An 18,519-nucleotide genomic window follows, 5' to 3' on the forward strand; every position below is an offset into this window, starting at 1 on the left:
TCTTTTGGTATGGGAAATGGGTATTTCTTTTTCTCTAATTTGCACCAGATATGAAAGTGTGAATTCTGGATTCTAGCCTAGTTTCACTGTGATAAGGCCATTACCAATTCGTTTACTTTCTCTAGACCTCAGATTCCTTATAAAAAATATAAGGTTACTATGAGTCTCATCCAAATAAAGTACATATAAGGTAAATCAAAGTTCAAAATCATTGTGTGTAACTTTTAGAGTCATGGGTTATAGGGTTATAGAAATGACAGCAATTAGTGCCATTAGTTAACCTTTTCATGAATACAGAATGAGAAAAAAGTGAACTTAATGAAAACATACTGGGATTTTTCCCAAAAATTTTTTGAAGCCCGTATCACACTGATACAAGTAGGGCAATCATGAAAAAAAAAATCTTAATTCCTATTAATCAAATAACTTTACATTCCTCAACACTCATAAGAATCAGTACTGTTTTAGAGAATGACTCTCCATTAGCCCGAGAGCCCTCAGCAAGCCCATTTGAATTATGGTACTGGGGAATGGGAATAATATTGAAAGTACCACAGATCGCCCAAAGAACAAACTAATCTGTCTTGGAAGAAGTACAGCCAGAATGCTCCTTAGGGGGAAGAATGGTGAGATTTCACCTCAAGTACTTTGGACATGTTATCAGGAGAGACCATTCCCTGGAGAAGGACACCATGCTTGGTAAAATAGAGGGACAGCAAAAAGAGGAAGGTCCTCAGTGAGTTCAATTGACACAGTGACTGCAACAAAGGCTGCGACATAAGAGCAATTGTGAGAATGGTGCATATTGGGGTGGTGTTTTGGTTTGTACTTAAGGTAGGAACCTACTTGATGGTATCTCACCACAAACTACTAAACAGCCTTACAAATTAAGAAAATGCTAAGAAAAGAAAGTCTTTTACAAAACATAGCCATGAGAAAAGCATACACAACTAAAAATGTTTAACTTAATATTCATGAACAGTTCTCAACCTGTGGATCACGAACCCTTAGGGGATCACTGACCTTTTCACAGGGGTCGCCTAAGACCATCGGCAAACATAAATATTCCACAATATATAATCACATATTGTTTTGTGATTAATTACTATGCTTTAATTATGTTTAATTATATTCAATTTGTAACAATGAAAATATATCCTGCATATCAGATATTTACATTATGACTTAAAACAGCAGCAACATTAGTGATGAAGCAGCAACGAGAATAATGTTATGGTTGGGGTCATCACAACATGAGGAGCTGTATGAAAGGGTCCCGGTATAAGGAAGGTTGAGAACCACTGCTCTACACACTATATTTTCTGGAATTCTACTACCAAATTTGCAAGCCATCACCTGAGGTCTACTTAACTGCGACTGCTTGCAACTGAAATCAAACATCAAACCTAAACACTCTTTGTCTAGTAGTCTCTGAGATCCTAACAAAATGGCATTTTAAAAAATTTTATTTATTTAAATTTTTTTTCAAAATGGCATTTGAATGGAATGTTTCATTGTGTCATAATTTAGTTATGAAGTAAAGCAGTTATTTTCATTTTAACTTAAAGAACTCTGAAAATATGATTTTGTCTAGATCTAATAGACTGAAAATGTTACTAAAGTTAACATGAAGTTAAAAATCCCAGTAATATATTGCATTCTAAAATGAAACTAATCTACTATCTATCCAGTATTAAGCAAAAGCAAGACCCAGTACTAGTTAGACTAACTTGTTATATAGTTTCTGCTGCCAAAAACCAAACCACTTCATTGTCAGATATTATTTAGTCAGAGAAAAAAATAAAAGTATACATCTTTACTTATTCTTCTATTTCGTAAGTTCCCAAACTCATTTGGCTTACTGTCCCTTTTTCAGGAAAAAAAAATTACTCAGAATTCCTCTGCCAATTAAAACTTTCATAAACCAAACCCACAGCCATCGAGCCCATACGAAATTATAGCGATCCCCCGTTGTGGGTTTCTGAGACTATAACAGTTTACAGGAGTAGAAAACCCTGTCTTTCTCTCGAGGAGAGGCTGGTGGTTTTGAACTACAGGCCAGGCTGATCACAAGCCAATGTGTAACCACTATGCGACCAGGGCTAGAAACTTTATACTATAGTCCATAATGTAGGATAAAGGGTGGGTATCTACACCGGCAAAAACCATGCTAGGCTACTGGATCATGGTGGTCTGAAAATCTACACACTAACATTTATTTTGAACTAAGTATAAGTACAAAGCCAAATCTCTTCTCGCTAGCTACTAAAAATAATTTACCGAATATTCTAGGAAATAAGATAGTAAAAGCACTATCCATCAGACAATTTAGAGGCTGTCTATGCCACATTTCAAAGTATACGATACAATTGATCAAATGAAAGCAGACAGATCGCCTTTAGACACTCAGCAAAACGGTTGAGGGCAGTAAGACTGCTGCGCCTGCCTACTCTTTAAAGCTTCGGTGAATTACAGGCAGTGGGAGAAGGCGTGCGTGACAGCCAGCGAAAAGAAATTTCTAAATTCAAACAAGAGAATGACTTGGAGCAGAAAGTTCAAAGACAAAGTTAATTATATATGCAAAGTAATTCCCACTTGAAAAGTATTCAATCTTAAGACCTATGACCAAACACGGTGATGTTTTCAGGTCAAATACACTTTAGAAAAACAGAACTCTGTGCCATTGGATTAAGAAAATCAATGATGGCAACACTGTGTTCTTTTTATGTTATCTTGTCTTCCTCCGAGGAGCCTGGGGACATGTGGTAATATGTTGGCCTGTGATCCTATAAGGTTAGTAGTTCAAAACCACCAATTGCTTCATGGGAGAAAGATGAAGCTTTCTACTCCCATAAAGAGTTACAGTCCTGGAAACCCAGAGGGGCAATTCTACCCTGTCCGATAGGGTTGCCATGAGCTGAAATAGACTCAATGACAAAGGGGTATTTTTTTGGTTTGTTCTTTCCCCAATGCACATGGATAGCAACTACTTGGCCACCTGATGATATAGTTTTAAAAAAATGTAATTGCTAATGTAAGAATAAAATTGTGTCAATAGTATATATGAACATATTTTCTTAATAGTATATTGCTATTTCTGCTATAATAAAAAATTCTTAAGGTATTAAGAATTAGTATTTACATTTTTATATAATCAAATACTTTCCAGTTTCATAATACAGAAAACCCTCAACTTTTAATACTTTCAAGTTATCATGAACTTCACTGTGATCTTTTTTATACTTATTATAGTGAAAGGATCCTAGAAGGAAACTTCCAAAATTTAATGAAGGCAAATTAGACAATCATCCAGGAAGAAGAGAGGACACCAATTAGACTGAGCCCCAAGAAGAACACACCAAGGCATATAGTAGTCAAATTATCCAACTTTGAAGAAAAGGAGAAAATCACAGGAGCAGCTAGAGAAAAAATGCAGTCACCTTTAAGGGTATGCAGATAAGAATATACTCAGACTTATCAGTAGAAACCATGAAGAGGAGTAAAAAATGAAGTATCATCTTCCGAAACTTGAAGGAGAATAATGGTAACCCAAGAGCCCTCTCGCCTGCCAAACTCTCCATCAAAATAAACAGAGAGGTAAGGGTTTTCCCAGATCAGGAAAAATTTAGAAACCACATCAAAAGAAAAAAAACCCCAGCACTACAAAAATTAATTTCCAACTCACTTTGGTCAGAAGAACAACATGCACAGAGCACAAGATGAGACCACCACATAGTGTAACATTACCCAGAAGTCAGAACAATGAAAGTAATGTCCAAGACATCTTTGACCTAACAGTGAAAAGAACGGAAAAATGAATTCCCCAAACAGACTGCTAAGGAAGGAAGAAAAATGTCTATCACAAAAGGTATGAGATGACAGCAAAGAACCCACAGATAGATGTAATAACTCTGTGGTAGTCACCTGATCTGGTGTCAATTTAAGGATTAACCTCTCAGGCGGTTTAATTATGTTCGTAATTTTGTACCCAAAGCAGTACATTGTTTTGCATAAAATTTGTTGTTTTATATTATAGGCCTGTAATTCTTAAGAAATTACTCATTTTAATCTCTCTAGTAGACATTCTGGGTATGATAAACTTCTTCTGACATTTAACATTTACCCCAAGCCACACTCGGGATTACCGCCAGGTTAAGAGTGTAGGGTTGGAATCTAGGCTGTCAATTTGGAGTAAGCCAATAAGGCTTCTATGGGCATGGCCTTCTCCTGAGAATTCTGGCACTTCCTCCTTGGAGGTGGAAGACACCTCTCTCTCTCTCTCTCTCTCTCTCTCTCTCTCTCTCTCTCTCTCTCTCTCTCTCTCTCTCTCTCTCTCTCTGCTACTCCCTGGGAGACATTGCAGAAGACAAGTCACATGGATGCAACCAGACCTCGGAAGCCAGAGAAGCCACAGAGAGATCCCTGCCAGCGCTGAGATGTTTCTAATGACACTGGGTCCAAATACTTTCTACCTACTGGCCTGTGGTCTTGTGCATTTGGCGTCATTGCATGTATTTTGTGAGTCTGAGGAGGACTTTATATATAGGCTAATATCAGACTTATGGACTTGAGCTGGACTGGGCTGGGGTGTTTTCTCAATGTTCAATTTCTCTTATATATAAATCTCTTTCTTATACACATGTGTGTGTCCATGGCTTTGTTTCTCTAGTCTACCCAGACTAACACAAACTCTGAATGTCAATGACCTGAATTCACCCATTAAAAGACAAAGGTTATCAGACTGGATTGGGAAACAAAACCCAGCAATGATCTTAAGGTATAAGACAAAACAAGAGAGAAGTATGGGCATCATACAATGCTTAAGGGATCAGTAATCCAAGAGCCAGTGAGAATAATAACCATATACATGCCAAACAAGAGACCCATGAAATACATCAAGCAAATCCTTCAAAAGATGAAAAAAGAAATCACAAGATCGACAATCATAGTAGGAGACTTTAAAACACCACTCTTCGAGAAGGATAGATCAGTGGGAAAGAAGTTCAACAAGGAAGCTACAGAACTAAACTCTGTAATAAGACAACTTGACCTGATAAGACATATTCAGAGCTCTCCATCCAACTACAAAAAAATCCACATTCTTTTCAAGTGTACATGGCACATATATGAAAATAGACTATAAGCTGGGTCACAAGTCATACTTGAACAAATTCAAACATATAGAGGTCACTCAGAGTTCCTTTTCTGACCACTACGCCATAAAGCTGGAAATCAACAAAAGAAGGATTAAGATATCAAGGGCAAATAATTGGATGATTAATAACTTACTTCTTCCAGAGGACTGGGTATTGCCCCAAATTAGAAATGAAATTAGGAAGTTTCTAGAAATGAATGAGAATACAACTTAACAAAATCTATGGGATACAGCAAAAGTAATAATCAGAGGATACTTGATTGTGACAAATGTGCATACAAAGAAGAGAGACTTATGGTGGATACCCTCAAACAAAACCTTCAGCAGTTGGAACAGTCAACAGAGTAATCCTTCTAATAGCAAAAGAAAAATTATAAAAATCAAGGCAGAGATGAGTTAGTGAGAAAACAAAAACTATGGAGAAAATCAGCTCAGTAAAAAGTTGGTTCTTCGAAAAGGTTAACAAAATTGACAAACCAATGCCAAACCTAACAAAAGATAGGAAGAAGCAGACATCAATATCCAGGTTGAGGGATGAAACAGGGGAAATAACAACTGACCCCATTGAAACTAGTACTATGAAGGACTGTTCTCTAAGGAATACAACAACCTGGAAGACATGGACAATAGCGGGGAAAAACAAACCCTCCCCAAATGATCTCCCCATATTATCATATAGACATCAAGAACTTGAACAGACACATAGCAAAAGAAGAAATAGAGGTTATCAAGGAACTACCAACTTAAAAAAAAACCAAACCTGGCCCAGATGGCTTCACAGGAGAATTCTGCCAAGCATTCAGGGAAGAACTGACACCAATTCTACACATGCTATTCCAGAACTTAGAAAAGCAAAGTAAACTCCCAAATTTATCCTATAAAGCTAGTATAACAATAATAACAAAACTGGTAAAGGATCTAACAAGAATAGAGAACGATAGCCCATATCTCTAATGAACATAGATGTAAAAATCCTTAACAAAATCATAGCCAATGGAATTAAAAAGTATATAAAACTAATAATTCACCATCACCAAGTGGGATTCATACCAGGGATGCAAGGATGGTTCCACATTCAAAAATCCATCAACATTATCTACCTCATTGAGAAGAAATAAGACAAGAACCACATGATAATATCAATAGACACAGGAAAAATATATGTAACATTTAACACCAATTCCTAATTAAGACACTAAAAAATATAGGCGTGGAAGGAAACTACCTCAATATAATTATAGCTATATATGAAAAGCCAACAGCCAGCGTCACCATCAATGGAGCTAAGTTGCAAGCATTCCCACTGAAAAAGGGAACCAGACAAGGATGCCCCTTGCCTCACTTTTATTCAACAAAGTCCCAGAAGAAAATCAAAGGTATACATGTGGTGAAAGAATAAGTGAAATTATCATTATTTGCAAGTGATACCATTTTATATATTGAGAACCCCAAAGGCTCCACAATAGGGTTGCTGGAAGCAAAAAAGGAATATGGCATGATACAAGAGTGGCAGGATACAAGATTAACAAGCAGAAGTCATTTGGGTTGCTATATATAACTGACAGGATTACAATAAAAAGAGATAAAGAAACCAGTACCCATGCCAACAGCCAATCATAAATTGAAATACCCAGGGTTATACCCAACTAAAAAACCAAAAGATTTGTACAAGGAAAATTACTGAATATTATTACAAGAAACCAAAAGGAACCTTCACAAATTCAAATATATCCATGCTCATGGATTGGTAGACTCAATTTTGTAAAGAACATGTCAATCCTATCTAAGGCACTATATAGGTTCAATGTAATCCTGATACAATTATCAACATAATTTTTCAAAGAAATGGAAAACTGACTTCCACCTTCATATGGAAAGGGAAGAAACCCAGAATTGGTAAAGAACTCCTCCAAAAGAAGTGGGTGGGCTTGCATTACCTGACTTTAAAACTTTTAAAACCAAAGCTATCAAAACAGCATGGTACTGGTATACTGATACTTAGACCAATGGATAAGAACAGAAAACCCAGAAACAAAACAAAAACATTGTTGAGAACAAGGGGGGTCAGAGCAGAAACAAGAGACCCCAAACCCATCTGTAGTCAATAGGTTATCCCCGCACAGAAAGGTCACAAGAAAGGGATGAGTCAACAAAGGTGAAACATAGCACCTATGAAACATACAACATACCTTGGTCTTTGAGGTTTCCTCACTCCCTACTATCATGATCCCAGTCCTGCCTTTCAGTTCTGGCTAGACGGGAGCATGTATAAATGTATACTGGTACAGATAAGAGCTCACCATACACGGAATCCAGGTCAGATAAAGCCCTCAGGAAAAGAAATGGGAGAAGCAATACCAGAAGGGTAGGAGGGAAGGAGGGGAAGAAGAGGGAACTGATTACAATGATTAAAGTACAACAACCCTCCGCGCCCACCCCCAGAAGACAAACAACAGAAATATGGGTAGAGACAGCAGATAGTGTAAGTTATGAAAATAATAACAATTTATAGTTTATCAAGGGGTCATGAGGTGGAAGGATGAGGAGGGAGTGAAAAAAGAGTAGCTGATACCAAGGGTTAAAATAGAAAGTGAAAATGATGCTGGTGACATAGGTGCAAATATGCATGATACAATTGATGTTATAAGAGAGGTAAGAGTCCCCAGTAAAATGATCTTCAAAAAGAAAAATTTTTTAAATGGGACAATGATAAGAACCCGAGTACAGAGAATACATGGGCTATCAGCAAAAATGAAGGATACACACCTAGAGGAAGAGAAGATAGATGTGTAGACCATACTGAAGATAAAACACTTGTGTGTATCTAAAGATTTCATCAGGAGAGTAATGAGAGAGCTCACAGACTGATAAAAGATACTTAGTAATGACATATCAGACAAAGTGTGATAGGTAGGTTTATTGTGCCAACCTGGCCAACAGGAACATGTGGAATTAACCAGGTCACAGAGAGATAAATGGTTTGGCAAGGGCCGCCCCTGGCTCTCTTGCTCTCTGGTGATTGGACCATCTTACAGCTGCTTTAGCTAGTTTTCTGCCACAACTTGTGAGCTACACTACCTGTGGGACAGCCAACCCGTAGATCATGTCACTAGAGTTTGAGGTTCCTTTGAGACCTGTTTTGCCATGCTGCTTGTGTGTACATCACTTAAGCTTGAAGCTGGTAAATCCTGTTGTCTTGCATTGCTTGAGTTCGATATCCCATCTAGGCCTGCTACACTAATTCCTGAGCTACTGACTGTTGATGACTGGTCCTGATGTTTGCTGCCTGTGGGCAGCCTCGGCCTGCATTGCCCAAGGGAAGACTCAGCTGTCTGCTTCCTTAACCTTGGGCACAGCAGCCCTCTTTGAGTTGAAGGACTTCCAGTAGATTAACTGTTCCACAGAAGTGATTTGAACTGAGCCCTCTGTACTAGTGTGTGGACTAATTAGCTGTTATATTCTTTTATGCTGTATAAATCAATCAATCTATCTATCTATCTATCTATCTATCTATCTATCTATCTATCTATCTATCTATCTATCTATCTACCTACCTACCTACCTACCTACCTACCTACCTACCTACCTACCTACCTACATACCTACCTATCTAATCATTAGTTGTCTGGTTTTGTTTCTCTAGAGAACGCTAATACACAAAGGTCTTATTACTAAAATCTACAGAACCCTGCAACTTTACAATAAGAAAAAAAATGAATACCCCACTGAGGTGGGCAAACAACCTGAACAGATGATTCACAAAGGAGGAAACCTGAATGGTGGATAAACATGAAAATTTGTTCCTGATCATTAGCCATCAGGGAAATGTAAATCGAAACAACCATGAGATACTACTTAATACCCATAAGGATGGTCTAATTAAAAAAAAACACCAGAAAGCAGCAAATGTTGGAGGCGGTGTGGTGAGATAGGTCTTATAGACACATACAGTCACTGTGGAAAGCAATTTAATGATACCTAAAATAAATGGAAATCAAGTTACCTTACGACCCAGCAGTTCTACTCTTTACTGGGCATACACCCAGAAGAAATAAGAGACAGGCAGCGACCACACATCTGTGCTCATTACGGTACAGTTCAGTTCAAAATCACAAAGAATTGGAAACAGCCTAAATTTCCATCAACAGATGATTGGATTAAAAAACTCTGATATGTACACACAATGGAAAATCTAGATCCCTACTAGGGATTCCTAAATAATAGTGATGAAACAATGAAGCCTCTAGTCTCGTGGACAGAGTTTGAGTCCACTGAGGTAAGTTCAAACAACAGGATGGGCATAGGGGAAAAATATATATAGATATCCCACAGTTCCCAGGCTGAAGATCAGATACTCTGGCAAGAGCCAAGCCAAACACCATGAGGAAGGAAGGAAGGAAGGAAGGAAGGAAGGAAGGAAGGAAGGAAGGAAGGAAGGAAGGAAGGAAGGAAGGAAGGAAATTTTAAAGATGCAGGTAGCACCTGTGTGGAAGGACATCTTCCACACACCCCTTGTATGCCTTTATAGGGATGGGGTTAGAAAAGAGATGGCAATGGGGATCCAGGGCACTAACCCACCCAAGGGGAGGGTATTGTGTTAGTCTCCACGGGAAAGGGAGAGAGAAACAAGACCTCGTAAGCCTTGAGGGCGATATTCCTGCTTGGAGCAGCTCCTCCTTTACAGAGAGGACCGGAAGGTCGGTCTCAGCTCAGATATGTGTCCTGAGAGGACAGCACTGAAGATACAGTTTGGGAATACAGCCTGACCTGTCCACGTGGGGGCAAACCAAGAGGGGAGTGCACCAGACTAGCAATTGGAGCAAGGCCAGAAAGTCCCTGAGCAATCTTGATTGTAGACTTCTGACTTGGGGGGAGGAGGGGGAGAGGGCAGTGCTTGGCACTTCATCTGAACTGGTTGGGGGATATTCACAAGGGGATCACATGGAAAGTCTAAAGGTACAACGGGGTGGGACACTAGATAACATCATCCTTGACTACAGAAAAAGCAATAAGGTCTTGTAGAAGGGGCGCCCCTTGGACATGAATGCTGAGAACTAAAAGGGTATAACTGCTATTGGGCAAGAGGGTTCAGGGTTATGGATCCCCGAAAGAAAAGGGAATTGGGCTGAATGATTATAACAGGACGTCTGGTATTAAACAGAGGGATATTCATCTACTCTGGGTCAAGACAACAGTTAGACCTGGAACTATTTGTATCATCCCTCTTTTTTTCTCTTTTATCAATATAAAAATGGCAGGGTAAGCAATCCCAAGGAGACAGCAATGGGTCCCATGGTTCTGGGGGCATGGGAGAAGAAGAAGGGTGGGGGCTGATGAACAAATAACGACAGACCAGGGGAATAGCAAGGGATCTAAAATGGATGGTGAGAAGGGTGAAGGGTTTCTGGTCATGTTTGATCAATTGAAATGTATCCAAGAGAAATTACTGAGAGGTGAACAATGGGGTAAACATGGTAGTGGGGCAGGAGGAAGGAAAAAAAGTACAGAGGAAAGAATAATAAAGTAAAAGATACATAAATATCAATATGTGTATATGTATTTATGTATACACACATACACACACAATAATGAAGCAGATGGACATTGGGCCTCTACTTAAATCTTACCTCAGTACAAGAATGGTTTATTCAAACAATGTGACATTGTAAGATACAGTGTCTAGGTTCTTAAAGGCTTGGAAGTTAAAGCAAGCAGCCATCTAGCAGAGAAGCAACAAAGCCCACAAGGAAGAAGCACAACCACCATGAGGTGTCAACAGGAATAGTTATCAGAAATTCAAAAACAAACAATCAAATTGATATGAAGGAGCATAGACAAAATGGACACTCAAAACCCACCTGCACAATAACTGGAATGGCCCTCACAGAATGGCTACATGGAAAAGATGATATATCCAGGGGGCGCAGTATAACACTGACAAAACATAAATATCTTATAGTTCTTTAATATTAGCTCCCCTTACCATTATGGTGTAAGTTTTACCTCATTAATCTTGTGAGACCTGTGTGTGTTCTTTTATAATTAAGATAGTTCAATGCATGAAATCCAAGATAGATAAGCCCTTCAGAAATAGTAACAAGAGTAATAATTCCCTGAGGGTACGGGAAGGGGGGAGGTGAATGGGGAACCGATAGTAGAGATGATTGTATAACCCCACTAGAAGGGTACAAATAACAAAATTGTAGGTGAATGAATATATTGAATGGTGTAAGATATGGCTACACACACACACACACACACACACACACACCATTATGGGTTCGGGGTGGTGGTGTAGGGTAGGGTTGGGGCAGGAGGGGATAAGGGGAGCTGATATCAAAGAGTTCAAGAAGAAAGAAAATGTTTTGAAAATGATTGTGGCAGCAATTGCTTGATCTAACTGAATTATGGATTGTTGTAAAATGATTTTTTTAAAACGGAAAGATTGATGCTGGAGGGTCCCAGTTCTAGAGATTTGAGTACAATTGGTTAGTGATAGATGGTATAGGGGGCAGCAATTCCCAACCTATGGATCACGACCCCTTTGGGGGGCAGTCAAATGACCCTTTCACAGGGGTCACCTGATTCATAACAGTAGCAAAATTATAGATATGAAGTAGCAACCAAAATAATGTTATGGTTGGGGGGGGTCACCACAATATGAGGAACTGTATTAAAGGGTCGCAGCAGTAGTAAGGTTGAGAACCACTGGGGTAGTGGAACCTTGTCACTACAGTTGGGATAAAACCATGTGTTCAATAAGCAGGAAGAAAGGCAAGAAGCCAACTATAACAGTATATTAAACACAAGTGTAAGTTTGTACATGCTGTGGGAACCTAGAGAACTCAGTGCCTAATTGTATTTGGGGGAGTTAAATAAAAGATTTCAAGGATGAGGAGGAATTTTTCAGGCACAAAAGTTGTTCTCATCAGTAAAAGCTCAGCAGTGTGAATAGTTATCAGAAAACAGCAGCAAATTTGATGAGGGCTCGTGTGGCCAAGGGAACAGAAGGCAGAGGATCAAGCCAACGTAGGAAATTAAAATGCAGTTATTTTAAACCTAAAGAAACAAAAACCAACAAAGCAGTCAAAAGATAATTCTGGAAAAAGCCAGGATTGGTGAAGGCATTCAGAGAGTGGAAATGCAGGAAAGAGAATGAGTTCAAGTAAAATCAAAGAGGCACATTTCAAAGGCTTGAGGACCTGAAGGCCAAGAGTTGAGGATGACTGAGGTGTCTAGAATTGGGGAATTCATAAAGGTTGGTGGTATCATACCCTAAGCCTGAAGAGTGAGGGGCAGTAAGGACTCCTTTTGGGGGGAATAATTTTATTGGGGCTCATACGCTTATCACAATCATCCCTTGTGTCACTCACATTTGTTGCCATCATCATTCTCAAAACATTTGCTTTCTACTTGAGCCCTGGTATCAGCTCATTTTTCCCCTCCCTTCACGCTGTCCCCTCCCTCATGAACCCTTGATATTTTATAAAAAATTTTTGGTCATATCTTACACTGCCTGACGTCTCCCTTTATCTACCCTTCCATTGTCCATCCCCCCAGAGAGGAGGTTATTTGTAGATCCTTGTCATAGGTTCCCCCTTTCTATCCCACCGTCCATCCACCCTCCCAGTATCGCCCCTTTCACCACTGGTCCTGAAAGGATCATCCGCCCTGGCTTCCCTGTGTTTCCAGTTCCTATCTGTACCAGTGTACATCCTCTGGTCTAACCAGATTTGTAAGGTAGAAATGGGATCATGATAGTGTGGGGGAGGAAGCATTTAAGAACTAGAGGAAAGTTGTATGTTTCATCATTGCTACACTGCATCTGACTGGCTCGTCTGCTCCCCCTGACCCTTCTGCAAGGAGATGTCCAGTTGCCCACAGATGGGCTTTGGGTCCTCTCTGCACCCCTCCTCATTCACAATGATATGATTTTTTGTTCCTTGATGCCTGATCCCTTCAACACCTCATGATTGCACAGGCTGGTGTGCTTCTTCCATGTGGGCTTTGTTGCTTCTGAGCAAGATGGCTGCTTGTTTACCTTCAAGCCTTTGATAGCCGAGCACCATCAACTTTCTTCACCACATTTTCCCATGCACCCATCCATCCTCAGCGATCATATTGGAAAGGTGTGCACACAGTGATATGATTTTTTTCTTCTTTGATGCCTGAAACCTGATCCCTTCGACACCTCGTGATCACACAGGCTGGTATACTTCTTCCATGTGGGCTTGGCTGCTTCTCAGCTCGTTGGCCACTCAAGGACTACATTTTGAGAAGCCAAAAGTCCCCTAAAGAGTTCTGTGGCACAAGGGTTAGTTGAGTGCCTAGCTATTAACCAAATATAGTGGCAGTTGGAATCCACCTAACATTTCTGCTCCTGGTACTAAATCCCTTCTCTGTGCTTCCTAATTTCACTCTAATGACTTCTCTTTGGATGCAGACAGATTACTGAGATGGGCTGGTTTCAGAGCCTAACTTCCGTCTGTGAAAATGCAACACTTAGGTGTCAAAATGGAAATGAATTGGAAAACAGAACTGGGAGAGACACATGGTCGGGGGCGGAGGGGGAGAGTGACAGGGAAGGAAAAGGAACGTGTACAAAAACCCTGGATGGGTTTCTGCTTGAAGGTCCTCAGATAGCAACGGGCTCTGAGACTTTGGTAGGAAATAATTTATAATCTCTGTTCCTCAAACCCAAACCAAACTCACTGCCACTGAGTCGATGCCGGCTCATAGGACACACAGAATTGCCCCTGTGAACTGCTGAGACTATAACAGCTTATGGGAGTAGAAAGCCCCCATCTTGGTTCTGAGGAGTGGCTGGTGGTTTCTAATTGCTGACCTTTTGGATCGCAGACCAACATGCAAGCACTAGTCCCTAGGATTCCTCTGATGAGTTAGAGACCTTGTCAAGCGGCAATTACAGGGTGAAGGCTGTACCAGAAGCATGCCTGCTTCGTGGCAGATACCAAGGAACACACTCCTGCTATGGTTCAATTGTAGCAAAATGTTGAAAGCATTACTAGAACAAAAGTCCAGACCAAGAGGGGGAAAAATGCAATAGACCGTCATAAAGATTCATAGTATCATAAACTGGACATCTATTAAAAAATAACAAAAGTTTATTGACATATTTCATATACTATATAATTTAATGGTTTAATTATATGAAAAAGAGTTGTGTGATTATCACCATAATGCATTTTAGAACATCTTATTCATTCCTAGTTATTCTCATTATTAGTTCCCCACTACCGGCTAGTCTGTCCTGCCAATAACCCTAAGGCACTATTAATCCAGTTGCTGTTTCTATGGATTTACCATCAGGTCATCTTTCTGATGCTAGGTTAAAATTATTTAAAGAAAAACAATCTCTAGGCAGGGTTTTATTTGTAGCAGTTAGTTTTTTATATGTAGTCATTAAGTACATACTGTACTATAAATACACCAGATACTGACAACACACTATAGAACTGTTATATAACTGTTCCTTCCTATGCTGCAATTGGCTGTTAGAGCTCTAAATTTGTCAATGTGATGGCTTGTATTTTTAACTTGCTAACAGTTGATTTGCTTCAAATGTACATAACAAGGTAAATTACATTCTCAACACCCTCCAAATATGACCATCTAAATAATACTTAAGGAAACAGTGTTGTGAAATATTTATTATGATTCATTGAAAATTAAAATTTTAACGATCAATTAAAAATATATACAAAGCTTTTAAATGATTACATAAAAATTTGAATTTTAATTTGTTCTGTAATAAAATGGTCAAAACCAAGTTTTTTTTTACAGAAGCCAAGGTTCCTGCTGGTTACTAAGGATGGAAATATGCCCACTGCCACTGAGTCGCTTCCTACCCATAGCAACCGTGCCTCTGTGGGTGTCTTGAGACTAAATCTTTATAGGAATAGAAAGCTTTATTTTTCTCCTAAGGAGCAGCTGATGGGTTTATACTGCTGACCCTGTTAGTTAACAGTTCAATGAATAACTTACTCTGCTACCAGGGTTCCAAATTTCTATACAGTAGACATTCAATTTTTGGGTGATGAGAAAGTCAACACCGAATGTCTGTGAAGTCTGCACAGCTCTCGTCCAAGGTAAGTCAAGACACACCAAGAACTATATATAAATATGCGAGGTTTTGGTAAATGCTAAAACATACAACTGCGACAAATGCTATCCAAACTCACTGCCACTGAGTCGATACTGACTCCCAGCGATCCTGTAGGACAGGGCAGAACTGCTCCTGTGGGTTTCTAAGACTGTAACTTTTTGCAGGAGTAGAAAGCCCCATCTTTCTCCCAGACAGTGACTGGTGGTTTCCAACTGTGGGCTTTGTGGATTGCAGCCCAACTTGTAATCACTACACCACCAGGGATTCTATCCAACAAATGCTATAATATATGTCATTTTGCAACAACAGCAATATACCCCCCCTAAAATAGGCTTATATGTATGCGTGCATGTACAGGAAACATGTATAGGAAAGATGTGTATGGATACACTCGTTCAAGTATATATTATGTGAACATGTATAAGCATACCTATATGTGGGCAGACTAAGAACAGACTATGAAGAAGGAACAGGCTGTCCACTTCTCAGGAATTAGCCCCTCAAAACCTTATGCACAATATACACAGGGTTGTTCTGAGTCGGAATTGACTTGATGACACCTAACAATACAACATATGGACAAACCTACATATGTTTCCATGTACTGAATATTCATATATGAAGGTAAGTTACAAAGCATTGCTATTAGGATCTCAGGTCACACATGCATGGGTTGATTCCCAATAGAACATGTTTACACAGTTCTCTGTGATCAGCAATCTCTCTCAGTAATGCTTAGTAGTCTCAGTAGGATGCCTCAAAAACCAACAAAAGGCCGTCAAAACAGTGACTTCAAACACACTGCAAACCTACAGCGATCTTACAGCACAGGGTGCAACTGTCCCTGTGGTTTCCAAGGCTGTCATCTTTATGGGAATAGAAAGCTGCATCTTTGTTTCTGGAGCACCTGGGAAGTTGCACCTGAACTTATAACCCTACACGCCACCGGGGTCCTTTAGGGGATCAGGTAGGCCAGTTAAATTCAGAGCAGAAAGGTCAGCTCGGAAGGTGATGGCAACTGCTTCTTGGTAGTCACAGGGATACCCCTGTGGCTGTTTGCATGTGGCTGTGCGGCTGGAATCTATGCCACTGATATCACCCATGGTGGTCAGGCTTTAGTGGGGTGGTAAGCCTACGATAGACTAGTAGAAAGGAAAAGGCGAACTACTTCTGAAGAATTAGCCGCTGGAAACCGTATGATCAGCAGCAGAACACTCTCTGATACGGTGCTAGAAGATGAAACACTGAGGCTAGAAGGCACTAAAACACTAAATGGAGAGGAGTTGCCTCCAAAAAGCCAAATCAACTTTAATTCTAACATTATTGTTGGATATTGTGCTATTACTGTTTAAGAAAGGTTTCTATGATTTTGTAACAAAGCTTTGGAATTTTTATGAGAGACTCAAAATGAGAAGTAGCTGCAAACTTCCATTAATAATGGGAATGTGGAATGTACGACCTATGAATCTAAGAAAATTGAAATGAAATCTAACATAAAAAGATCAATATCCTACACAATCATAGAGTTTACTAAATCAGGAGTGACAAATTGAAGAGGAAGGCAAACCATTCATCATTAAAAATAACATTGCACATTCAATCTTGTTGTAGAGTGTTCTCAGTGAAAGGGAATACCCATTTGTTTATAAGAAAGGCCAATACAACTATAATTCAAGTTTACACACCACACTAAAACTGTGAAGAAAGTGAAAAATTCCACCAACTTCTGTCCCTGAAGAATGACATTATGCTTAGTAAGGCAAAGTGTATCATCAGAAGTGAGGACGATCCTCAACAAGATGTCCTGAGGCTTCAACATTGGGCTCAAACATAACATTGTGGGTTTGGGCCTTCTGATTTACATAGGGTCACAGCACTGTGATAGGGAGGTTTATTGTGCCACCTTCACTAATAGGAGTATGTGGGATTAATCAGGTTAAAGTTTGATTGGAGGGCTAAGAGATAAATGGCTCTGCAAGGCCTGCCCTGACCCCCCTGCTCTCTTGTGATCAGAGTGTGCTGGCTCATGCATGTTGCTGCTGTAGCTATTTCTCTTCCTCAACCTGTGAGCTACACTACCTATGGGCCAAGCCAATCTGAAGATCTTATCGTCAGAGCTTAAGGCTCCTTCAAAACCTGCTTCACAGCACTGCTGGTGTGTACATTGCTTCTATATCCCATCTGGGCCTGCTTCACTAAACATCCAAGCTACTGAGTGTTGGTGACCCACCTGCTGCTTGCCTTGCCAGAGGGAGGGCTCTGCTGTCTGCTTCCTTGACCTTGGACCTGGCAGCCCATGAAAGTTGAAGGACTCATTAACTGTTCCACAGAAGTAAGCTGAACTGAGCCGTCTGTATTGATGTGTGGACTAATTACCTGTTATATTCTTTCTCACTGTGTAAACACACACACAAAATCATAAGTGTCTTGGTTTCATTTCTCTAGGGAACCCTGCCTAAAAACAAGCACTGAACAACAGGGTGGTAATCTTAAGAGATATTTTTGATGGCCACAGAATGATGATGATAGGGAGTTATTAGGAAGAAGTTTTAAGAAAGTGAAAAGCTACACGGGTGAAAAAAGTTTAAAGAGTTGTACTATGGACTCCCCCCCACACACACACCCCACCCCACAACACAACACTGTTCCTGGTTAGCCTCCTATAGTGAGGACTCTTACAGAAATGTTAGGAAGTCTTACATAATCCACACTCCAGTCCTGACCTTGCGCCTTCAGACTTCCTTCCCTATCCTATACAGTTCAGAACTTTCCCTACCCCATACATCAAAGAACAATTAAAAGAAGGATGACGAGTCCCTGGAGGTTACCAACATTGCTGTTCTACAAATCAAAAACCAGAATTCTTCAGGGATGTGCTTTGACTAGGTATCACCCAGTGGGTTCTCACCCATAACGACTCCATGCACAAAAGAACAAAGCACTGCCAGGTCCTGTGCCATCCTCACAATTGTTCCTAGGCCTGAGCCCATTGTTGCAGCCACTGTGTCAATCCATCTAGTTGAATGCCTTCCACTTTTTTGCTCCCCCTCCACTTTCCTGAGCATGCTGTCCTTCTCCAGGATCTGGTCTCTCCTGACAACATGTCCAAAGTATGTAAGATGAAGCCTTACCATCCTTGACTCTAAGGGACACTCTGGTTGTACTTCTTCCAAGATGGTTTGGTCTGTCCTTTTAGCAGTCCAAGGTATTTTCAATATCTGTCTGCATCAAACTCAAT

The 18,519-nt window shown here is 40.0% G+C and overlaps 1 protein-coding gene across 2 annotated transcripts in view; it reads right to left on the reverse strand.

Moving 5' to 3' along the window:
- MRTFB (myocardin related transcription factor B) overlaps positions 1-18,519 on the reverse strand; it is a 264,346-nt gene that overhangs the window by 155,370 nt on the left and 90,457 nt on the right. The gene's annotated exons all lie outside the window — the stretch shown is intronic.

The sequence above is a fragment of the Tenrec ecaudatus genome, chromosome 12, assembly GCF_050624435.1.
Source record: "Tenrec ecaudatus isolate mTenEca1 chromosome 12, mTenEca1.hap1, whole genome shotgun sequence".
In the NCBI taxonomy this organism is placed as follows: Eukaryota; Metazoa; Chordata; class Mammalia; order Afrosoricida; family Tenrecidae; genus Tenrec; species Tenrec ecaudatus.